The sequence below is a fragment of the Chenopodium album genome, chromosome 5 (genome assembly GCF_948465745.1).
Source record: "Chenopodium album chromosome 5, dcCheAlbu1.1, whole genome shotgun sequence".
Classification (NCBI taxonomy): Eukaryota; Viridiplantae; Streptophyta; class Magnoliopsida; order Caryophyllales; family Amaranthaceae; genus Chenopodium; species Chenopodium album.
Window position 1 is genome coordinate 65,562,322 of NC_137838.1, and position 26,495 is coordinate 65,588,816.

The 26,495-nt window shown below is 40.3% G+C and overlaps 1 pseudogene; it reads right to left on the bottom strand.

Annotated features, from left to right (window-relative positions):
- Positions 1-334: 334 nt before the first annotated feature.
- On the bottom strand, positions 335-22,496 carry LOC145633019 (rRNA-processing protein EFG1-like; annotated as a pseudogene).
- Between the last annotated feature and the right edge of the window lie 3,999 nt (positions 22,497-26,495).

Below are 26,495 nucleotides of genomic sequence, written 5' to 3' on the forward strand. Positions count from 1 at the left end.
ATTCACAACACCTCCAGTACCACCCTCACCCATGGCCTTTGCCCGTTTTTTTCTTCCCTTCGGCCCTGAGGTTGGGTGCACCCCAACACTCACACCTCCAAGTACAACAAAGCTTTACATTCTTGTCTTTCTTAGACGAAGACCACTGACACCTAGTCACCCCAAAACCAACTTGTTCAGCATACTCTTTATAATACCTTTCAACATCTTCCCATCTTTTGAAAATCATACCTAACTTCGGAGGCTCTAACACAAGGACACCCCTATTACTAGAATGTATGGTGTCAACTGTTTGAACAGTACCATTGGGTGGTGACATAACATCAGTGCAAGTTTATACAGAATCTGGAACCATTGAAGTTCCACTCTGGGGAGTAATGCATTTATTTTCAAGAATCAGAACCAATGGGGATGTATTAGGACTGCTACAAGAGTCATTTTGCATAAATGCCATAGAATCACTCAAATCACCATCAATTGCATCCATTTTTCCCTACATTCACAAATAAACCATAACTAAGAAACAAAATTATTTCCACACTGCAATTGCAGACCAAAAATAAAACAACAGAAAATTCAGCTACAACATCCAAACAAAATTTTAGGTAATAAGTGCACAATCAAACATTCTTCAAGTGCTTAAACTCAAGCACACTAAAATGGAGTACAAAATCAAACCAAAAGAAAATACAATGCAAACTCAAGTAATTGAAACACCAAATCATTATGCAATTGCATTGCAATGGAGTGCTTGATAAAAACAAAAATTGATTGCAAGCTAAGCTCATTAAATCGATGAATCACCAGAAATAAAACTCAACCAAAACAAATGAAACCAATTCAGCTAACTATAGTAAATTCTAACCAAACACCAACCAAAATCACCATCAATTCAGCGATTAATTCACCAAATAACACCAAAATCAGCAATTTTAAACTTCAATCAAACAATTACAATCAAATATGTCCGAAAATTTTGATTTATTTATTGTTAAAATAGGTACAAGAGATCCGAAATTACGCACCTTAAACAAGACGACGAGAGTAGATTCACCAATCACTAAGCTAAGCTAAGCAAAGCTAATTCAAACACCATAACTACCGCCGTCGGTCGTCGACCTATGAGTCTCTCCAATTCAGGATCTATGGAATTTTTTACACTTAAACTTCTTACCCTTCAAAACTTCAACATAACGACGTTAACAAATGTACTGTGCATTTCCACTTGCCAACTAACCTACCCAAATTTAAAAATAATATTAAATTGCAAAGCAATGCACTTATTTACGCTTATTGCCATTTGAGTTACATTTGTTGTTACTCATAATGAGTAACCTGGACAAGCTCATTTTATACATATTAAGTTCTGATTGGTTAAGTTAATTGATTGTCAATTTATGACATGACTCTAAGTAAAGAAATTATTCACTTGAATTATGCAATTATGGTTGATGGTTTCCTAAAAAAATCAAAATAATTTAAATAAGGTAAAACTATTTATGAATTGTTTTTTACTTTGATGTTAGATTCCAAATATTATTCTTTTTTTATTTATTTTATGTGATTGATTCCATACGAGACTATCATATTGAAACAAAGGGAGTACTAAATAGAATCATTCAAAAGGAAAGCCAGACAGTCAAGATGTTAGGCAATACTTACAAGACAAACATATAGCTAAATTCTGGCATAAACTGATGCAATGTATAATATAATGAAGGCTGCTATTACAGGATATATAGATGATTTTCATAATTGATAACTACATGATTATGCATACAGTACAATACTACAATGTCATAATCATGCATGAATAATCAACTATTAGATTAGATTCATAAACACATGATTAAGCATATTTATTTCTTCTAATTTCTAAGCCCAAAATTCATGAACTATCACCAACATTAATTTAAATATCTATATTAAGATGATAAGCAATTGTTACCGACGACAAGGACGATGAACAATGTTGTTTGGCAGTAGGTGTCAAATCGAAAGGGGCTCACTGCACAAAGCTTATTATTATTATTATTATTATTATTATTATTATTTAGTGTTAGTACTATTATTTGAACTACTAGTATAATTTACTGTTAGTACTTTATTTATTGTTAGTCGAAAATTCAATAGTAAATGACGCGTACTATTATGTACCACTAAAGTAATGTACCGCAATGTACCACTATTAAATTTAATTAAATTTATTATATATTTTTTATACGGAGTATTTCTTTATCATAGTTTGACTCTAGCTAAGATAGTGAATTGCATTATTGGGTTGATTAGTGGTTTAAGCATCAAATCTTTGTGCTCACCATATTTTTTTTTTCCTTCTCATATAATTTTTTCCAAAATTGATAACTATATAATTAATGTAGTCCCTTCTCGTATTTTTAAATTTTTTTTCCATTATCATATATTTTTTTTCGAAAATTGATAACTATACAATTAATGTAGTCCATTCTCATATTTTTAATTTATTTTTCCCTTCTCATATTTCTAAATGTTTTTTCCTATAGAGCACCAAATATAAATACATATTTGATTTATTTTACATTATACAACCTATTTAAATTACTCGTAGGACTACATTAATTATAAACTTATCAATTTCGAATCCTTTGCAATTTATTAGATCCATTTTGTTCTCTCTAACTACCTTCAAAAGGAAATAAAGAATACTTGTTTGATTTATTTTACACCATACAACCTATTTAGATTTGAGTGGTTTAAATTCGAGCTCTTGTCATTTTACATGTTTTATTTTTCGATAAATTATGAACTTCATCATAATTTCTTATTACGAAGTATATTTTATACCCGACTCACATCTTACTTTTTTTTTTTTTTTTTTTTTTAGTTTAATCCTCAAATCTAGTTATTTATTGATCTAATATAATTTGCACCAAAATTTGTACAATCTTCAAATACGTTGGCAAAATTAGTTTTGGTGGTGTTTAAAATCATTGGCACACATACACCTTAAACTTTATTGAAAAAATAAAAAATACTTAAAAACACAAAGCCCTAAAAAAAGCCTAACTGCCATCTCTAATCTCCACATTGCTCATTTGCTCTGCTCTTAGTCACCGGCTACCGACTCCACGCTGCACTTCATCACTAGTCATGAATTTCTATAAACCCAAAAACCAATTACACTAAGAGCAATGTTGCTGCTAATACTATTATTATTATTATTATTATTATTATTATTATTGTTATTTATTGTTAGTACTATTATTGGTACTATTATTTATTGTTAGTACTTTATTTATTATTATTACTATTATTGATTATTAGTACTTTATTTATTATTAGTATTTATTTATTGGGTAATACTATATGTAACCCTAAGGACTATATATAAGTATTAAATACACTCTTGGAAATTGTATAAAATTAGGAATTTATGACAAAAACACGCGTAAATTAGTGTAATTAGTGTTTATATTTTCATGATTTCCTAACTTTTTACGATTTTCTAGTGTAAATTTAATGCTTGTATGTAGCCATAAGGGCTATGTATAACATTTTCCTTATTATTACTACAAGATTAAGAAATAAGATTGATGCTAATTCAGTTAATTAGGTGGAATGTCAAAATTCTGTTTCGTTTGAGGATACATATTAGCGGGCTTCGCCCATTAAAGAGGCAGATGTAATGACGTATGTCCACTTCTAGGTAGGGTCTACTAATATTTGTGTCCAATAGTTATCCTGAACCACAGCATGTCTTATTTAATCCCAAAATAGAACTAAGGCTTGAATTCACCCCTTTTTACTTAGGTTCTAGATTCTTGATAATAGGGGCTCGCCCATTAAAGAGGCAGACGTATGTCCACTTCAAGGTAAGGTCCACTAACATTTGTGTCCAATAATTATTAATTATCCTTAACCACAACATGTCTTATTCAACCCCACAATAGAACTAGGTTGCTAATTGAGCAGGGCAACTCGTGAGCAGCTCGAGCTCGACTTGGTCAACGCTCGTTAAAAACTCGATTCGAGTTTACTCATGCTCGCTTGAATCAGCTCAAAATTCGATAAGTGTACAAGAAATTCAATATTTTTCTATTATTTCATCATTAAAAACAAAAATTAACCTTGACACTTAATAAATTTAAAATAAGGGTAAATACGAGTTAATCTCTGAAATTCACAAAATTTGTTTATCACATGACAATTTTGTAAATAAATCAACAACTTTTTCCATAAAAGTGGGTCCTACAGTGATGATGACTGGATAAAATTGTTGATTTATTCACCAAAATGCTATGTGATAAACAAATTTTGTTTATCCCAGAGATTAACTGGGGCTTCCTCTTAAAATAATAAGCTTACATAGAAAAAATTTATACAAAGAGAAGAAAAGATCATCATCAAATATTTGAATTTCAAGAGACAAACCTTTAAATGAGCAACTCGTGATCGATTCAGCTCGAAAATTAACGAGCACGAGTCGAGCAACCCTCTGCTCGCGATCGACTCGCTCGATTAGCACCCTAAATAGAACTGAGGTTTGAAATTTCAACCCCTTTTTACTTAGGTTCTAGATTCTTGATTATAAGGGCGTTATATATCATTCTGAATTTTTTTTTTTTTTTTTTGAAGGGGCCACTAAATGATATGGATGCATTAATAAAATAAGAAAATACGCTTAGGTTTTAGATTCTTTCTGTCAAAAAAAAAAAAAAAGGTTCTAGATTCTTGATTTACAGGGGTGTTATGTAGCATTGTGATTTTTTTTTTTTTTTTTTTTTTTTTTTTTTTTTTTTTTTTTGGGCCGATATGAATGTATTAATTAATTAATTAATTTTTTTTAGAAGGGGCCACTAAATGATATGGATGCATTAATAATATAAGAAATTACAGAGTATCATTTTTACATTGGCGTGTTCATAACTTCATATCAATGTTTGATAAGTTGTTGTATTGTTTTAGCTATATTATTGTACTTCCTCCATTTTTTTTAATTGCACCATGAAAGATTTCACGTTTGTCAATGCATTTTTTTTAGCTATTAATATCTTTAATTATACTTTTGTAAAAATTATAAAAAAATTGATATTTGAAAAGATGATTTCGAGACGAATCTAACTAGATCCCACATGACTATATTTTTCCGAATAAATAAATCACAAATGATGGTCAAAGAAGATTAAGTGAATAGTGTAAAAGTCCTACTAGTGCAATAACATAAAAGCGGAGGAAATATAAAAAACAAAAAATCAATAATAGAATCTAAAGGCATGGACAAACGAGAAGATAACAACTCTGTGTGTTAGATTCAAATGATGCACTAAGGGCCTGTTCCGATTGACTGAATTCAGCTGAACTGAACTGAACTGAACTGAACTGAACTGAACTGAGTTGAACTGAACTGAACTGAACTGAGTTGAATTGAACTGAACTGAACTGAACTGAACTGAATTTCAACTGAACTTATTAATTAGTGATTTTTAACTACGGATTAGTGAACTTTGATTATTTATTGATTATTTATTACTATACATATGTGTATATACAAATGTACATATTATTATTATTATTATTATTATTATTATTATTATTATTAATTACTATTATTATTATTATTAATTATTATTATTATTATTTATTGATTATTATTATTATTATTATTATTATTATTATTATTATTATTATTTATTGATGATTATTATTATTATTATTTATTATTATTATTATTAGTATTATTATTTCAATTATTATTATTGTTATTATTATTATTATTATTATTATTATTATTATTATTTTTATTTATTGATGATTATTATTATTATTATTATTATTATTATTATTATTATTATTATTATTATTTATTACTTATTGATTATTATTATTATTATTATTATTATTATTATTATTATTATTATTGTTGTTGTTGGTGTTGTTGTTGTTGTTGTTGTTGTTGTTGTTGTTGTTGTTGCCGTTGTAATAAGAGCTTAAAAGAATGAAATTTGGCTTTATATCATTAGCAATATCATTAGACGTAAATTAAGAGCTGAACTGAACTGAACTGAATTTCAACGGAAGAGAACATACCCTAATTTACTACTTTTGATGTTATATTATAGTGTTTACGCACTTAGGATATGTAAATTCAGCATTTTCCAATTATATTTGTAATTAATCTAATTATCATGATAGCCTTTGCTAATTTAAGCAAGGCTTGTGTTGTAGCCCTTTTGGAGTTTTCTTATGTTTCTTCTAATTAACTGATATAGTGACGGCACATACTTTCCTTATAAAATCATACTCCCTCCGTTAATTTTAAAAACATCTATTGATCTAACCTAATTTAATTAGAAAGACACATAATTGTCAAATGTACTTTATTTGCGTATGAAAATGAATGAGCGTTATTTAATTTATTGATTGCAATTATCAGTTTTCGGCCCACTTATAGCATTGCTTCCGTACATTTATCAATATCAGTAGTACTATTACATCCTTGTTTTTCCACTATATATAAAGCATGCTAATATCACCAATTTCTCACGTCCTTCAATTCATTTCTCAAATCCTCCTTACACACATCAATAAAAACAAAAATGCACATCAACCATATGGGAAAACTAGATACTTTAAAAAATCAACTTGCAAATCTAAAAGAAAAACGAGCTGAAAAACATGAAATCATGGTTAGTTTAACATTATCTGATTATCGTGATAAAAACCGGGCTAATCGCCTTTAAACATCCAAATTGAAATAGCAAATATGGATAAGAATATTAAAGGTGTCGAAAAAAAAAGCCGCTATAATGGTTAAGGAAGGCGGAGGTTCATCATCAACTTGAGCCGAAATTTGCTATTTCAGTTTAGATAGTTTGAAGGCGATTAGCCCGGTTTTCTTCACAATAACCAAATAATGTTAAACTAACCATGATTTCATGTTTTCAGCTCGTTTTTCTTTTAGACTTGCAAGCTAAGTTGATTTTTTGATGTGCTTTTTTGTTTTGACGATGTGTGTAAGGAGGATTTGAGAAATAAATTGAAGGACTGAGAAGAATTAGCATTGGCTTCTTCCGTTAATAGAAAAGGGGGATACCTTCCAAGTCCTTTCCACTGGCTGCAGCAGCAATTATGTAAGCTTTAATCTGCTTACGCAATCTATTTCTTTTATCTACTATGTCTGAATTTTCATCTAGGGTAAATAATGACACATATTTTTCTGTCTTAGGGAAAAACTGCAACACAATGAAGTAGCTTAATTAGTGAGAAACAAAAGAAAGCATAGACAACTACAAGACTGACATTTCCAGAGCTATTCAAAATAGCTAAAATATAAAACAACTAAAGAGCAAGACAATTTTGTCATATGCAGAATCTATATTGATATCAAGGTGTGGGCTTTTTACCCAACATGCAAGCCATTACTAAATTAGCAATAGTGCAAAAGCTTAAAATAACATCATACTACCCCCGTTTCATATTAGATTAAATGAATAAGAGCAAGTGTTTTCTGTTCCCACAACAATACATCTTTTCATCGTCAAACATAAATAATGTCTTTCATTTATTCCAATGAACCTTGATTTTCTAAATAAAAGACTACATTCAAGTGTTAAAAAATGATTTTTATAGTACAATAGACAAGATTAAGCAATACCAAAAGCACCTTTTACTCCACTCACAAATAATTAATACCATACTTAGTAAGGAGAAACAGGGTGATATTGTTTTTCCCTGGACATCAGAAACTAACAAGCAATGAGGTGCAAGACAGTTCAGCTTGAATCAAAATACAGTACATAAAATAGGATTCAAAAGAGCATTTTCCTGAGTACAAATTTGAGAAAAAAGAAAAACAAAAAAACAGAGGCATGACTCTCAAGTATAAAAGGTAATTCAAGACGAATCCGTGATTGTTCTTTCTTCACTAGATAGACTAAGGTCACTTGGGAACTTCAGACTTGAGGTACCAAATCTTCACTATAGTTTTATTGGTGTTCATGTACAATTGTTCAGGACATGGTAGTGGCTATTTGTGCTACCTAGCCTTCTGAGGTTGTAATTATCCTAAATAAATTCTAAATAGAACCCAAATCACGATATAGTATGAACACCAGAGATTACAAAGTAAAAATGGGATGGATTAGCAAAGCCTGAATTACAAACTCTACCGACCCCTATGATACTAACTTCAGTTATGTAATCAAAAAACAATTATCTCTGTCAAAAGTTATGGCCAACCTAATGAGTTGAAATGTAAACTTCCATACATTAGCCCAAAATGGAGTCATCCTACACTTATTACAGCTAATTATGACAGTAACACGTACTTCATACACTGCTTACCCGAACGTATTCCAGATCTTCTTTCAACTGAGCTATCTCTTTTTCTTGCACTTGACCAGAAGATGAGTGTAGATTCTTCTCCAAACGCCTCATTCTTCTCTCTATCTTTCTCCTCTTTAAAAACCAAAATTTAACAGCCATAAACGACTAAATTTTGCCTACAATAGAGAGGAACAAAGATAAATAAATACCAAAGAATTTGATCTTCCTATCTCAAAGGAAAACTTTACACTCTACACTTCTACAGCCAACCGAGTGTGAAGGTCCTGCTGCTTCTTCAGCCCTTCTAGCTTCTTCTCTTGAGCAGCCTTCATTTCAGGTGGAAGATCCTTCACAATGAGACCAACAAAATAAATTAGATGACAATATATTTATTCAACAACACCCCTTGATAACTACTGAATGTATATACTTGCAATACCTATAATTTTAAAAATTACATCCTCCTATCTTACTGACTTGGATTCTATTTTAAATGATGTTTTTTTCTCTTAGCTATGCTTTTTGTTGAGGGTAAAAATACCTCGTATACGTGGATCAATCCCGTAGTGACACATGGCCCAGTTATAGGGTGACACGTGTCACCACGGGAAACAAGAGCACCCAAGGTTTCAGGCCAATCTCGTAGCGACACGTGGCCCAGTTAGAGGGTGACACGTGTCGTCACGAGAATATGCCATGTGTTTAGGGCATGTGTTCCCTTTATTTCAGCACGCAAAAGAGGCCTAACAACGTCAGGACCCAAATCCCGAGAGATATCAATGAAAGCCGCAAAGCGGCGCCCCCAAAGTAACACGTGACATTCACTGATTGCGCAGCCAATCACGTCACGTAAATCTAGGGTACAAACCCTAGAAAGGGGCACGAGTCCCACCCCTATAAATACCCCAATCATTTATGATGGGAGGGGTGGATTAAGACGTTTACAAAAAACAGAGCATTAAATAGCTCCAACTTTTCCTACTTTCTCTCTCTAGCCTTTTCCGTTCCGATCACAAACTTGATCGTCAGAGGCGAATATTTTGTTAACCGGAATATTCGTTGTTTTGCAGGTTGGACCGTCTCATCGCCAGGAGAGCGTGACCAGTATCCAAGGAAATCCAAAAAATACCCGAAACATTTGGCGCCATCTGTGGGGATACTCGTACGTTATGGCGATAGACGGTCAGACACCTAATCCAGGCGAGGATGGACATGTAGAGGATATAATCCCTACAATCCGTACCAGCGATCCGCTGATAGCCACATTTCAAGAAGCTGATGACCCTCCTGTTACCGCAGCCTCTCTTAAGGCCGCGCTTAACAAACTCAGAAAAGAGATTGAGAGCAATGGAGCCTCTACCTCTAGGCAGCCGCCCAGGAGAGAGGAACAGAGGGCTCCAAAGAAGACACACAGCAAAGCAGTCCATGCAACGGACGCTGGAAACACTCCCTTTCGAAGGCCTACTGGAAGGTCCCCGAGAGTAGTACGGACTAATTTCTCTAATTTGCTGGCGAAAACACAGTCGACTGGGGGGGAGGGGTAGGCAACCTCGAAGAGAGGAGCCTGAGCCGTCCAGACGATGGAAGGACGCAAGGGATTACCTTCGGCATAAGCAGCGGGAGCGTGCCGCCTACTCGGACACGGCCTCAACCCTTACTATGCCGGATGATTTTTCACATCATTCTCTCTCCCAACATACCAACACGACCATCTCCAATAGAAGTCAAGCGGTCCGCACCCCAACTCCTATTCCATTTGTCCATACTCCAACTCCTATTCCAGCGCAATCACTTCAATATCAACCTCCTCAGGGGTTCAATGGCTTGATGCAGCCGAACCCCCAGGCCTACGAACAATATGGGTCATACGGGCAGATGTACGGACAAGCTCCCTACCTGGATGGACCGTCCGTGCAGCCACAACCCATCGATTGGCAGATCTGGGAGATAAGCCGCCTCCGTTTTCGCAAGATATTTTAACTGCCCCTCAGCCGCCAAAGGTGAAGAGTGTACTTGTGGGAGCCTATGATGGCACGGGCAACCCAGAAGAACACATCACCTCGTACAGGAACCTGATGTACTTGCAAAGTGTAGATGATGCTACTTGGTGCAAATGCTTTCCGGCCACTTTGAAAGGTGTGGCGCAGGATTGGTTCTATAGTTTGCCGGCCGGATGTATCAATTGTTTTACTACTCTTAGTTTGTTGTTTGTGGAAAATTTTTCATACAACATACCACCTCGAAAGACTAGCCTTAACTTGGCGACAATCGTCCAAGGGAAGAATGAGGGCCTATGCTCGTACGTCCAACGATTTAACCAAGAAAAAGCCCAAATTCATAATCTGCCGGATGAAATGGCTTACTCTGAATTTCTCCGGGGATTAAGGCACAATGGTTTTAAATTTGACCTGGTAAGAAAAAAGATTCGGACATACGCAGGTGTCTTGCGGGAAGCCGAAGCTTATATTGAAGCAGCGGAATTTTGTTCGCTCACGAAATCAGAAGTACCGGCCAAGGGGGCTGAGAAAAAACTTTCTCAGTAAGACTCGGCCGGCCAAAAGAAAGAAGGAAAAAAGAGAAAAGAAGTCTGGGTGGCTGATGCTTAGCCACAGAAGTCCAAGAAGATCAAGACGTACGAGCCTCAGTTTGAATTCAACAAGGATTGTTATTCTATTCTTGATGGAAATCAAGGATAAGTTTGAATTCGAAAAGCCACAGCCGCTGAGAGGCCCGACTCAGTATAGGAACAAGAACAAGTACTGTCATTACCACAAGGACGTGGGACATGACACAAACGATTGTATCAACTTGAAGAGATTGCTGGACAAGCTAGCCGAGAAGGGCATGCTGAATTCGTATGTGATGAAGTCCAAATTCACTTACACACGGACAAATAACACGTCCGAGCAAAGGCAGAAGAATGATAAGAATAAAGACAAGGAAGATGATGGGAATAACAATGATTCAGGCTTTGTGGCCATGATATCAGGAGGATTTGCCTCAGGCGGCCCAACTATGAAGGGGATCAAGCAGGATGCCCGGAACTTGAGAAAGGTGATGCAAATGGATTCAGTAAAGGCCGAACCCTTCTCCGAAGTAATCATCAGTGAGGCCGATCGGGGGGAGGTCAAAGCCTTACATAATGATCCCATAGTATTCATTATGAAGATAGCCAATTTGAAGGTCGGACGAATATTGATAGACACGGGTAGTGCGACTGATATCATCAGCCTGGCCGCCTTGAAGAATCTAAGCTTCCTAGAGGATGCTCTCTAGGACATCACTCACCCGTTGGTGGATTTGGGGGGAATGTTATCCACCCGGTGGGGCGGATAGATTTACCCGTCCGATTTGGGCAAAAAGGGGAAGGAAGAGATATGGTTGTCCGCTTCTTGGTTGTGAAAGAGCTGACTGGATATAATGTCATACTCGGTCGTCATACGATGAACGCAGCCAAAGTAGTCATTGTACCTCACCTAATGCTGCTAAAGTTCGAGAGGATGGACGGGAAAATAGGGACAATCCAAGGAAGTCAGAAGATGGCAAAGGAATGTAATCAGTTGGCGGTTAAGCCTACAGCGCGCGGACCAAAGGCGTCCGAGCCAAAAGAAGAAGGAACCTCACTCCCAACACACCAGGTCGGCCAGAAGCGTAAGGCGGCCAAGATAGAATAAGCATAGTAGCTAATGACTGTCGGTCGACCAGAAGAGTTATGACCCCAGCCGACCGGCATTCACCAAGATATAGTGCTTGACCCCGATCAACCAGGTCGAACGGTTAGTGTGGGCACTATAGCTTTGGGTGTGCTTGGGGATGAGTTAATTTAATTGTTGAGAGAGTTCAAAGATGTATTTGCATTTGATGTTGGCGAGATGCCAGGAATAAGCCCTGGCCTGGCCGTGCATAAGTTGGCTGTAAACCCAACCATTAAGCCTATCCGCAAGAAGAAGAGGAATCATGGAGAAGAGAGGAACCAGGCGGCCGCAGCTGAAGTAAAAAAGCTGCTAGACGCCGGTTTTATTCGGCAATGTTATTACCCAGACTGGGTGGCCAATGTGGTTCTTGTGAAGAAGCCAAATGGAACTTTGAGAATGTGTGTGGATTACACCGACCTGAACAAGGCATGCCCTAAGGATAGCTTTCCCTTGCCCAAAATCGACCGTCTGGTTGATTCAACGGCCGGGCATGCCCTGATGAGTTTTATGGATGCATACTCCAGATTCCATCAAATTCCATTATGGGAAGAAGATCAAGAGAAAACAGCGTTCGTAACTGAGCAGGGGTTGTACTGTTACAAAGTTATGCCATTCGGCCTTAAGAATGCCCCAGCTACCTTTCAACGACTCGTTAATACAGTCTTCAGAGATCAGCTCGGCCGGAATATGGAGGCGTACATTGATGGCATGATTGTCAAGTCAAAAGAACCGGCCGACCATCTGAAGGATCTGCGAGAAACTTTCACCGAACTCAGGCAGCATAAGATGATGTTAAATCCAAAGAAATGTGTCTTTGGTGTTGAGTCCGGTAAATTTCTCGGATTTTTAATTGATCAGCGTGGAATTGAGGCCAACCTTGAAAAGATCCAAGCCGTCATGGACATGAAGTCACCAAGGACAACTAAAGAAGTACAAAGATTGACCGGCTGTTTAGCAGCACTTAGTAGATTTCTGTCAAGATCAGGGGATAAGTGCCGTTATTTCTTTCAAACCATAAAAAAGAAAGCCATGTTTGAGTGGACAGAGGAGGCCGAGGAAGCATTCGTACAACTAAAAGGCCACCTTCATACATTGCCTCGGCTTGTCAGTCTACTCAAGAGTGAGAAGCTATTTATCTATCTTGCCATTTCTAAACACTCTCTAAGTGCCGTCCTGCTTGCTGAACGGTACGGCCACCAGATCCCTGTCTACTTTATCAGCCATGTACTTCACAACGCTGAGCTGAGGTATCCCCTTATTGAAAAATTTGGCTTGGAATTATACATGGCATCGAAAAAGCTGCGGCCATACTTCCCAGCACATTCAATTGTGGTCTACATAGACCAACCTCTGAAGAAGCCATTTACAACTCTAGAGGCAAGTGGCCGTATGCTTAAATGGGCCTTGGAAATGAGAGGCTTTGACATTGCATTTGAGCCAAGAAAAGCAATCAAGGGACAAGCCTTTGCTGATTTTTTAGCTGAGATGACTCGGCCAGATCTTCAGCTGGCCGGAGACCAGATCTGGAAGGTGTTCGTGGATGGTAGTGCAACAGCTACTAGTTGTGGTGTAGGTGTCATATGTCAGTCTCCTGAGGGAGATAAGTTTGAGTACGCTCTGAGATTCCAGTTTCAAGCCTCTAATAATGAGGCCGAGTACGAAGCCATCCTGGCCGGCCTTAGAATGTGTAAGGCGGCAGGAGCAACAAAAATTGATGTAAGCTCGGACTCCCTACTTGTAGTCGGCCAGGTGAATGGAGACTTCGACGCGAGGGAGACGACTATGATGAAATGCTTGAAGATTGTAAAGAAGGAGGCTAAGGGCCTAGATAATTTTACTCTACAACAGGTTCCTCGTTCGTCCAATCATCAGGCGGACGCCCTCTCTAAATTAGCATCCTTAGCATCATGTGATACCCCCAGGTCGGTATTTTGGGAGGTAAAAGAAAGGAGGAGTATTGATTCTGAGCCAGCTCATATCATTGATAGAAGCTCCACTTGGATGGATGGGATCATATCTTAGCTAAAGGATGGATTACTCCCGGCCGATCCTAAAGAGAGCTGGCTAATGAAAACGAGAGCGGCCTGGTTTGAAATGAAGCAAGGAGAGTTGTTTAAAAAGGCATTTGTGAAGCCGTACCTGAAGTGTATCACTCCTGAGAAAGGGCATGATGTCTTGGACGATCTTCACCAGGGGCAGTGCGGCTCTCATATTGGAGGACGAGCCTTGGCTGAAAAGGCTGCCCATCTGAGCTATTACTGGCCGAGTTTAAAGTCGGACGCCATGAAAATGGTAAAGAAGTGTGACAAGTGCCAGAGATTTGCAACCTTGATCCATCGACCCGCCAACAGTCTTTCGGCCATCAGTAGTCCGCTCCCCTTTGCCAAATGGGGGATGGATATTTTAGGACCGTACACACCAGCATCCGGTCAAAGGCGTTATGTGTTTGTAGCAGTAGACTACTTCGCAAAGTGGGTGGAGGCCGAGGCTGTCCGGGGCATCAAGTGGACGGATGTTTCAGCTTTCATATGGAAGAGTATCATTACACGCTTTGGCGTTCCTCAGTCTATGGTGTTCGACAATGGACCCCATTTCGAAACGCCTCAACTCAAAGAATGGTTGGAGGACCAGGGCATAGCTCATTGCTTTGCTTCAGTCGGCCGACCACAAGCCAATGGTCAGGTAGAGGCATACAACAAGTTGATCTCCAATGGAATTAAGCGCAAGCTTGAAAGGGCAGGCGGCTTATGGGCTGATGAGTTGGTTAATGTGCTATGGTCCATACGAACCACGACCAAGAGTTCCACAGGATAAACTCCATTCTTCTTGGTCTATGGCGCCGAGGCTGTCCTCCCAATTGAAATGTATGAGCCCACCCTTAGGGTGATGCTATATGATGAAGCGGCTAATTAGGAAGCCATGAGGACCACCCTAGACTTCCTTCTTTAAGCTAGGGGCAACGCGGCGCTTAGACACGAAATCTATTGTCTACGGATGACAAGGGCATACAATCGCTGAGTGTCAAAGCGGCCGATAAAATTGGGAGATCTGGTCCTAAGGAAGATGGAGGCTGTGGGACGAGCAAATGAGGATGGAAAGCTGTCCCCAACTGGGTAGGGCCGTATCGAGTCAGGGAAGAAGTCCGAGAAGGGACTTACCATCTTGAAGCCATGAAAGGCCGACCTATTCCGCGTACATGGAACACTGACAATTTGAAGAAGTATTATGTTTAAGTGTAAGTACTTAGCCAAAAGTCGTGTATACAGCTAGGTCTGTTGACCGAGCAATGTAAGCCGTATGACCCCAACAATGTAATTTTGACAAATTAATGAAAAGTCAAACATTGTTATATTACTTTCCATTCTATTTATGCTTATTACGGTCATAGTCTACACAGAAATGCCGCGTGAAATTTGTGATTAGGTTGCTTGCAACATAGCAACCCAGTCGTAGAATAAAGTAAATAAAATAAAATAAAAACGAGCGACTTGACCCTGAGTCGCATGTATACGTCCGTCCCTCACTGAGGCGGACGGAACAGGTAAGGTACCCTATGAAACCCATCTAATGGGGCAAGGGCATACCTAGGCATTCCAGCCCAGCCAAACTTAGAAATTTTAAGTTGAGATCATACTTGAAATTTTTAGAGCGCGTCCGAACGATAGTTTCAACGGAAAAACTCGCATAAATCCAGTCTAACGACCAAATAATGTGTTTATTCGACGTACCACCTAGTCCAAGGGAAATCATTACTATGATTTGATTGACTTGCTAGTAGTCATACCCCCCAAGGTATAAATTCTACCAAGTCAATCAAACCACTTAAAATATGGACTAGGCGAACGCCGAATAAAGGGGCATACCCCCCAATTGTACGAATGTACAAAAACGTAAAAAGTACGCGTACGAAAAAGCAAGAACATGTTAAGTGTAAAATTTGCAAAGTATGAAGCATAATAGAAAAACTTGGATTAATAAAAAGACCGCTCAAAGGGCGGCAAAGTATTTTACATTAAACCGCGCGAAAAGGCGGCAGATAAAGAAAATAAAAATTAACAAAAACAAGGCAGAAAGAGCTGAAATCAAGGGGCGGCTGGGGTAGAAGCTGGACTCTGGCCTAGGCCAGGCTCTTGAACGGCGGCAAGGGACGCGTCCTCAGCAGGCGTCTCCTTGCTCTCAGCCTCACCATCTTTGCTGGCTGCCACTTCTTCGTTTTCCTCTTCTTTTGAGGTAGTTGGCGTGACGTCCAGCTCAGGAGAAGGCCGCCCGGCCTTCTTAGCTTCTTCCCTGAGGCAAACAAAGTTAAGACGTTTGGTGAAGCGTTCTTGATAAAAGGCCGCCTCGCCCTCGTCCACCATAAGCTCAAAAGCCTCAAAGAAGTGGCTCTTTAGCCTGTCCTCAGCGTTCTGCTCAATGCGGACGACCTCATCCGCACTAGGGGCCTGAGGTGTTTGCAATTGGAGGGTTAAGTCCTCAATGGACTTCTTTAAACTTTCCACCTGGGCCTTGAGAACATCCGCCTCGTCCAAGGCCTCCTTCAAGTGTTTTTGGGCCAAGGCCACATCACTTCTGAGCTTCTCGGAGGCCTCGAATCCTTCACTCCAGCGCTGGCCGTCAAGCAGAGCCTGATCCCTCTCCTGTCTCATGGCATCTCTGGCCACAGACTCTTGCTCCAGGGCCTGGCCCAGCTTCACTAAATCTTCAGTCTGCCGCGCCGCCTTGTCGGACAGCGCGTTGATTTGGGTTTCGAAATATCGGCGCTGGACGGCCGTTTCCCCAGTAATAGCATCCTGGATCTTCTGAATCTGGGCCCAGGCATGCTTTAGTCTCTCGTTCTCCTTGTCCTTCCATTCAAGGAAGGCATTCAACCGCAGGAAGAGCTGCGTACAGGGAAAACGTGTTAGAAAAATAAGAATGAAAAATTGACTAAGTGTGATATTTAAGAGAGAAATTACCTCGGCATTGCAGTTGATCATTGGACCAAGGAAGCCCTCATGGATCCCCCGCAGCTTGTCTCGCTGCTCAGCAGGGACCGCCCTGACCATGGCCTCCGTCATGGCCTTCCTATCAGCGCCCGTGAGGGATTGGCCGGGCAGCTTCATGTGCAGCTCCTCTGCAATGTCTGTGTAAGGGCGCAAAAAATAAAAGTTTAGCTCAGGTTTAATTGGACTTGAAAAAAGCCAAGTGGAGAATTCAAAGTTACTCGGACTGACCGTCAGAGAAGCTTGGAGGGGTAGGAAGATTGAAAGTGAATGACGGGGGCGGCGCAGGCTAGTCACCCTCCTCCCCCGTCCGGCCAGGCTGATCGCCGGCCGAATGAGAGGCTTCGAGCCAATCAGATTCTTTGACTCTTTGTACGGGCGGAGTCACTTCTGGCCCGGTCGGTTTTGTCGGGGTCGACTTAGCCCTATCGTCCGATTTCTCGGACTTATCATGATCCGGCATGGCGGCCGGATCTATGGACTTGGAGGCCCCGCTATCACTCAGCCGGGGTTGTTCTCCTTTGGACTGCTTAGAGGCAGACCGCGACGTGGTCTTGGATGCGGCCGTCTTCCTTTGCTTGGACGCCCTACCGTCCTTGTCCGTCTTGGTTGCAGGGGACGACTGCTTCCGTTTGGACCTAGGGGTCGGAGTTGACAACTTAAGAGGCAAAATTTAGCGAAAAGAGATCAAGATAATACAATTGATTGGCCGTGTCTAGTTAGGAAGAAGATCTCTTCCATAATGCCTACACGGACGATTGATTGGCCGTGTCTAGTTAGGAAGAAGATCTCTTCTGTAATGCCTACACGGACGAAAAGAAGAAATGGAGATGGGTATACTTACTCCTTTAGATTGCTCGTACAACTTCTGACGAGCCTTGTAGCGAGCCAAGTCAATATCCGACATGTTCACATCCCCTTTCTGCTCTGGGTCAAGCATCTTGTACGCCTCAGCTGAAAAAGAAAAGGAAAAAGTGTTAGAAAACCCTTCAACGTTAAATAACCTATGTATGTGTAAAAATATGCATCCATGCGTCCACCTTGGGGCAAGTTCTTGTATAGGCCATAGGCGGACATGAACGTGGGATCCCGCAGCCAACTGGATAAGGGGACCCAGTTACTTGAAACGCGCTCAGTTTTGCCGTTCCTTTTCACCCTCTTGACCTTGAAATATTCAAGCTGGTACTCTTGGCTGGGGTGGACGGGTGGTTTATCAGGCTTAAGGTCCCCGCGTCAAGGCTGAATTGGTTCAGCATTGAACCGATTCATCCGCAAGTTAAATTCAACATCTTTGGTCTTGATGCGGTAGAATCGGTGCTTCCAGTCGCGCCATTTTAAGGCGCGGTCCACCACCATCATGTAGTCTCTGGTGGAGCTCAGAATGAACTAGCCGTCCGTATCCGCGTCCAGCTTGGTTAGTGAGTGCATCTCACAGAAGACTGCAAAGTCTGGCTTGAAGCCTTTGTAGATTCACGTCACCAAATACCCAAAAATGTTCAACCAGCTGTTCGGCATCAGCTGGAAGAGGGCAATGTCGTATTCGTCCAGGATGGTGCGGACGAAAGGGTGGAGGGGGAAGCGCAGTCCGACATCTAGGGCCGCCCTATAGACACTAAAGGAGCTTTGGCGCGGCCTCTCTTCCTCCCAAGAAGCCACAACGCGTGACTTCCTTGGAGGCTGAATATCGAATCCCTCCCCAAGGTGGAGGAATGCCTTGTACGTCTCAAATTTGTAGTTCAGGTAGCCCAAGGCTGTCCTACCCACTGTACAGGCGAACGGATCCTTGAAGTTGTCAATGTTGGTAACATCCTCCTCGGCCGCCTCTTCGCCCTCAGCGGCCGCCGCTTCACCCTCGGTCGCCTTCTCGACGTCATCTTCCTCTTGTTGAGGAACACTCCCAAACTCAGAGGACAGCACCCTATCCAGATCGGCTGCCTCTGCTGATCTGCGACTCCTAGAACCACGGCCGCCCTAGGAAGAGGTGGTGTCTTCATGAATTAGGGGCCTTTTGCCCTTGTCCTTGGCCCCGGCCGCTTGACTTCCGGTAGGAGGAGGTCTGCGAGGAGGCAGGTCGGACGGTTCGTTAATTAAGACCCTATTCCTTGGCCTGTCCGACCTGCCATATCCGAGATAGAGTTCTGAAGGAGTGGGGACGGACGGATCAGCGTCCGCCTGAGAAGAAGAAGAAGGTCCTTCACAGAGTAGCAACTCAGCCCCATCCATGATCGAGTTGGCATATTGGGGGAACATTAATCCCGGAGTTTGCCCGGACTTTCCCCCCGCAGCAGAAGCGCCCTGAGTTCTTTGGCGCTCCTCAAAAGAAGAAGTCACTTCCACGGCCGAGCAGTGAGTGCCCGTGGAAGGGCTCGTAGGAGTATTAGAAAGTGTTTCTAAGTTAGGGTTGTTAGGGTCATAAGGAGGCCTAGGGTTCACCAGACTACCGTCTGGATTTCTGGCCGCATGACGATCATACGTCTGCATCGTTCTTGCCATGTTCGACTGCAGGGACAGAGAAGAATGGGTGGAAGTGAGTTGGTACGCACTAGAAATGGACCCACTCCACGAAGGAGACAACTCGTCTCCGTCCACTCTAGACTCCTCAGTCTCAGGCGAACGGCCGGCCTCATGAGGAGAAACGGACGAAGCCGAGTGTTGAGCTAGATTTTAAATGAAGAATAAAGAAATAAAAATACAAGGAAAAGAAAACAGGCAGCCTACCTCTATACGTGTAGAAAACTTGAAAGTCATGAAGGTTGATCGGAAAACTCAAAGAATGTGCCCGGAAAACTCAAACGCACGGCGGAGCTCTTGAAGATTCAAGGAAAGTGGCACTTTCTCTCTCTAGAAGCTCTGACTTCTCTATAGAAAATGGAAAGTTCCAAAGTGTGAAAATGAGGTCAAACCTCTTGTATATATAGGCCAAATTTATGGGGGTAAGACGGTAAATTCATCTTTCCCGCCTAACAAAATTGAACGGTTATAATTGAAAATTTAACCTAGAATTTGAAGGGGCAAAGAGCAACGCCGTTAGAATAGGCAGAAAATAAGACGATCTAATAAACGACACGTCCAAAAATAAGCTAACGGAGCTAAAGCTCCCTCCGCAATGGCAAGACGGCCGCATCTCCCAAAAGCGAGACGGCCTACCATTGTCCGCGCCATTCGTATAGATAGGCGTTCACTCTAAATTGTCAGGCGGACAGAAATCTGTCAAAACCCTAATACACTTGTACGCCCCAAGGCTATTTGAGGTCAGAGGAGTCGGCCTGTAAGCATATGAGCCACCCCCTCTGAGGGGCAAATGTTGAGGGTAAAAATACCTCGTATACGTGGACCAATCTCGTAGTGACACGTGGCCCAATTATAGGGTGACACGTGTCACCACGGGAAGACGCTACACATTCAGTTCAAGAGCACCCAAGGTTTCAGGCCAATCTCGTAGCGACACGTGGCCTAGTTAGAAGGTGACACGTGTCGTCACGAGAAGATGCCACGTGTTTAGGGTATGTGTTCCCTTTATTTCAGCACGCAAAAGAGGCCTAACAACGTCAGGGCCCAAATCCCGAGAGATATCAATGAAAGCCGCAAAGCGGCGTCCCCAAAGTAACACGTGGCATTCACTGATTGCGCAGCCATCACGTCACGTAAATCTAGGGTACAAACCCTAGAAAGGGGCACGAGTCCCACCCCTATAAATACCCCAATCATTTATGATGGGAGTGGTGGATTAAGACGTTTACAAAAAACAGAGCATTAAATAGCTTCAACTTCTCTCTACTTTCTCTCTCTAGCCTTTTCCGTTCTGATCACTAACTTGATCGTCGGAGGAAAATATTCCGTTAACCAGAATATTCGTTGTTTTACAGGTTTGACCGTCTCGTCGCCAGGAGAGCGTGACCAGTATCCAAGGAAATCCAAAAAATACCCGAAACACTTTTGATTTTATGTCTTGGTTGCATGTTAAGAGGGATGGAAATTGTATTGTCCATCACCTCTCGCTAATGTAGTGCCTTGGGTGTAGAATAAGTTTGGGAAAACTTTTGTCCTTCTGTAATCTCGCCGTATGTTCTTATGGACAAAATGTCCATTAATACATGGTACTATTACTTGGTTTCATAAAAATTTCCTCCTATTTCCATGAACCTAACCGGACTTCCAAATAATTCTTAATTAAGTCATTAGGTCAAAATGCATAAGATTTCTTCACTCACCAAATGAAGCAAAACTCGATTCCTGAATAATAAATTAACTAAGTAGCTCAATTTCTATACATAAACCGGATAAGCTCTATTTCTATCATCAAACTAAACTCGAATACTGAACAATTATCAATCAGATAACATTAAGTTCCATTCCCAACAACTTATAGAACTAAATTGACAACCAAATATTTTAAAGTAAGACAAAATGCATAAATCAAAATTGATAGTAATAGCATAACATACATTTCAAACAACAAACCATAAAAAATCACTCAAAATGTAGCCATAAAACCAAAAAAAATGAAATAAATTTACAGAAGAAAGAGAGTGAAGAAAACAATACCTTGCAGAGCATACGCTCAATGAAACGAATTTGATTTTTAAGAGAAGCAGCCTTGGGTTTCTCGGTAACACCTCCAACAGCCTTGGAACGATGACTGCTGCTGGGCTTCCGTTCGGCAACTCAGCGTTTGCCATAGCCACCGTGCGGCATTTTGGGGTGAAAGTGAGATTAGGGTTTCAGAGAAGAGGCTTTCGGAGAAAAAAGTATGGTGAGTTAACTAACACACGGCTAGAGTAGTGATAACTACTACTAGGTATGGGCTCATTGGGCCGATACTAAGGGCAACAATGTAATTTCACTTATTACTTACCTATGTTGTAAAAATGTAATCTCTCCTCTCTTAAGCCCCCTGTTCTCTTCACCTTAAAAAAATAATATTAAGTAAAAATAATTTCAGTTCAGTAAAAATAAGTTCAGTTTAGTAAAATTAATTTCAGTTTAGTAAAAATAAGTTCAGTTAAGTAAAATTCAATTTTCTTAAAGAAGAATTATAATTGAAAATTAGTAAAAATAATTTCAGTTCAGCAAAAATACTTTCAGTTCAGTAAAATTAATTTAAGTTTAGTAAAAATAATTTAAGTTCAGTAAAAATAATTTCAATTCAGTAAAAATAATTTCAGTTCAACAAAATTAAGGTGAAGAGAACGGGACCTTAATAACAGTATTCAACACTATAATAACATTATAAAAATAAGTTTAGTAAAAATAATTTAAGTTCAGTAAAAATAATTTCAATTCAGTAAAAATAATTTCAGTTCAACAAAATTAAGGTGAAGAGAACGGGACCTTAATAACAGTATTCAACACTATAATAACATTATAAAAATCAAGAGTAACAGTAAACAAACCAATAATAACAATATAAAGAATAATAATAACTGAGCACTGACAAACAATTACCGTCGTCAATTTCGACCGAACTCAGACGATTTTCAGCATAGAACTCACCGTTTTTAATGGCTAGAGCCATAAGTTTATGTCTCTCATTTTTGGATTATGTTTTTTTGGGTAGTTTCCGGTGATTTTTAATTGAGGTAGTTGCGTGTGTTTGGATTTCGACAGAGGTAGTAGCTGGTGGGGTGGGTTTCTTGCTGTCGGAGGTGAAGGTGTGGTGGGCAGAGGTTTGGCCAGCAATGGGAGCTATCCATGGAGGTGGGGAAAAGGTTTAAGGGAGGAAGAAGATGAAGAGGAAAGGGAAAAAAAAGGAAAAGAAAAAAAAATTATGTTGTGGTATTGGGTAGAAGGACCCATACCTGGAAGTGGTAATACTTACTCCACACGGCTAGACCAAATTCATCGACAAATAGTGTCCTATTCAAATTGGAAATATGGCGAGTTTTCTTTTTAAGTTTTGGTGTACAGTCATTGATTAGGGTAAAAATAACCTGACACGTGGCCCTATCAGAGAAGCCCACGTGTCAAGTCTGGACAGGTCCACATGGACCACTTGCCAGCTGACACGTGGCAGGCTCAGATATCTGCTGAATTGCGACCTTCAAGGCCCAATTCCCGAGAACATTGCAAAATGGCGCAGCCCACCAAATCCAGGTCAGAGTGACCTAGGAGAGGGCACTTTTCCCAATGACCCTATAAGTAGGGAGATATTCCCCCATTTTGAAGACACATTCAATCATTTATGACACCCCCACATTCTCTCTCATTTGAGAACTCCTGATCTCGGAATCCGAGAAAATCTCACCTCAATTTCGGCACCTTTTCTTATTCTCCTTCAAGTACTAACTTGATCATCGGAGGCGGAGCTCCAACCACCCGGAGTCTCCGTTGTTTTGCAGGTACAGGCCGCGCTCAACTAGTCTTCGAGTTATAACTCTCCCGAGGGACAAAAACACCCAAAACATTTGGCGCCGTCTGTGGGGGAGAGTACCTCAAAGATGGTTCAAGAGTCTGTACCAATTCCTGATCCTTATGATCCTCCACCGGGTCATAAGCCGGAATCTCAGCCGGTAGCCAGACTCTCATGACAACCGGAGGTCTTTACAGTCCAGGATGATGACCCTCAAGTTAAAACGTATGTGGCCAAAGATGGGTCATTTGTTTCTAGATACATATGTTCGAGGGATCAACTAGAACGAAATACCGACCAAGCAGGTCCAAGCAGGCCCTTTGAACAGCCGGAAAGGGAAACCCACACGGCAAGGGGATCAGCCCCATTCACCAGGGACAAACTCATGAAATTCATGACCAGTTTCAATGGTGAAATCAAGGAGCTGATCAAGATTAAGAACAAGGCTGACTCTAGCAAGGGTTAGTCGGCAAAGAAGACACCTTCAACTGAGATGAGAAAGCCAGTCAAAGGCAGGAAACCGACTCCACATACCAAGAAGAAGGCAACCGCAAAACTTAACAGGACTAAGATCCTCCTTCCCTAGAAGGGTCCGATGAGAAACCCCCGGCAGGACCAACCGGGTGGTAGCAAAAAGTCAGTCTCTGACGCTTGGCAAATTATTGAGCGAAGGAGAAACCAACAGCTGTCTAAGTCAGCCTCCACCTTGATCTTTCTAGACAGCTTCAAAGCAACATCTACAAGGAATACTCAATCCTTGCTTGAGAGCCATACAGGCGGCCAGTCCGTCCATACATGTCCTCAAATGATCGGGTATGTCTCGTGTAAGGAGGGTGTTCCCATTGTAGGGGATCTTCTCCTTAAATGACCATGGCCCTTTAGAAGCCTAGGACTTTACACTTGTTAGGGTGTATTAGGATTTGAATTCCTGACTGTATGGGGGACCTTGAATTAGAATTTCTATCACCACGCTTTTGTGTAAGAAACAAGTAGGGAGTCGCCAATGAGTTTTAGGAAAACTCATAAACCTCGTTCATGCCTTTCTCCCATGTGGAGTTCATGGAATAATTAGCACAAATCGTAAGTTTACCCATGCCCAAATTGGTATACATAAACCAGAAATGAGTTTGGGAGCGAGGGTACTAAAATATCGTTCCCTTTAGGGAGGAATTTCTATCCTAGCCCTAGTGCGACCTCTACTAGCTCTTCCTTTTTCACAATTTCATCACCAAACAATATATGCAACGTGATACCTAAAACTCAGTTATTTGATTTTATTTACATGCATCAATCATGTAGGAATTACATTGCAAAGTCGTTATTCTCTACTTAATTCAAATTCGTGAAAGGAACAAAATTAAACAAGATTCGCCTTGGCTTAAGTGATCAATCAATCAATTAATTATTTATTTCTAATCCTTATTTAACACAAGATACTATGTGGAATTGATTAACCAAGAAATCCTTTTTGGTGATCAATCAACACTAATTAATTTATTAAAATTCTTTTAATCAAGAAAATAAAGATGATTTATCTAAGTGCTCGGGAATTTACGACTTCTATTTGCTAGATATTCGTTTAGAATACTTATGGACTCCTTCTTATTCAGGAACCTCCACCGTATTAACAAAACATCACAGGGGTGAGTGTTTAGGACAAGAGGGGTTTGGTAACATAAGTTCACAAGCTTTATGCCAGGATTTTAGGTTAATTTATGTGTGTTTAAGCCTCGGATTAAGCCTCTATTTATATGGAATGAGTAAGATTTGGGTTTTGAACATTCTGCCGCGGCAGGTGTCACGCGCAACTGGATGAGTTGCGCGCGGCATTTTAGCGCAAGTAATCTGGGCAGCGCAACTGAATGTCTTGCGCGCGACATTATTGTAGGATTCGATTTTATATTTTCGTAAAATTTTGAATCTTCCGCGAGCGCATCTCTAGTAGTTACGCTGAGTGTCGCGCGCAACTAAATTAGTTGCGCGCACCTGCTCAGCGCGACTCTTTTTGATTCGCGCGGCTTTTTCTGCAGCAGCATTAATTTTAACCTAGGCGCTTCTAAATCCGCCATTATTGGGTTTTAAGCACGGGCTTAAACCTAATTATGATCGAGTTTTAGTGAATTGGACCTTGTTCATACTTGTTTTTTGGGCCGGGTTAGGCTTGTATTTTGTGTCTTTGCGGTTTAACCAATTATCCATAAGCATTCTTTACTTCGATCCAACACAAAGATAGTTTTATTTATCGTCATTGTACTTCCTGTAGGGACAGGGGGCCAAAAGTAGATGTCCATAGTTAGCCCCCACTTTGATCGAGTCTAGAATAGACGAGGATCAAAGTAGTTAAGGAAATAAATCCGAGACTTACTCTGCGAAGTTCTCAAAGGGTAGAGAATCTTTCAGAAATGTTTAAGGATGTCGAAACGATCCTTGATTTGCTAAATGTTTAAAACAAGTAGCTATTAAGGCCAGAAAAAGTTATTTCTAGTCTTAATGCACTAAAGAATCTAGATTGATCCTTTGCTTTTGTAGAACGCTTTTATAAGTAAAGGTGTTCTGGGTGATGTCAAATCATGAGAAGAGATCGGTTTTTAAAAGAGGAATAAAGCGGATGATTTCCTCTCAATCATGTCATCGTTGGTCTAAAGTCCCTCGATATGTCATTGAAACTTTAGCCTGACTTTAACAAAGTAAAAAGATGAAAAAGGTGTTTTCTGCTTTCGTGGCCTAAACGTTTCGGCTTTGGCAGTCGGAATAAAGTTCTTGACAATTTTCTTGTCAAAACGCAATACTCGATGTCCATAAGATAGAATTACATGTCTCAGAACTAGAGGCATATATCCAAATCCAGTGAGAGAGAAGAAATTCGGCAACACTCTCAACAGTTTTGTCCACAAGATGAGTACACGTGTATCAAGAATGGGGGCACGTGACTACATAGGTGTGACATAGTCTCATCGCTCTTTATACAGAGGGTGGACGAACACCCTAATTGTTCGGTAAGCCAGTAAGCTCACTAACTACCGTATTTGCTTCCAAAGAAGAAGTGTCTGTTCTTGGTAGTTCAACGCGCCTGTCGATTTGTGAGCTAACACCTAAATTAATTCTCTACCTTTTAGTTCCGAGAGGTAGATCTCACAAAGCTGGGGAAGAAGTGAAATTTTACGC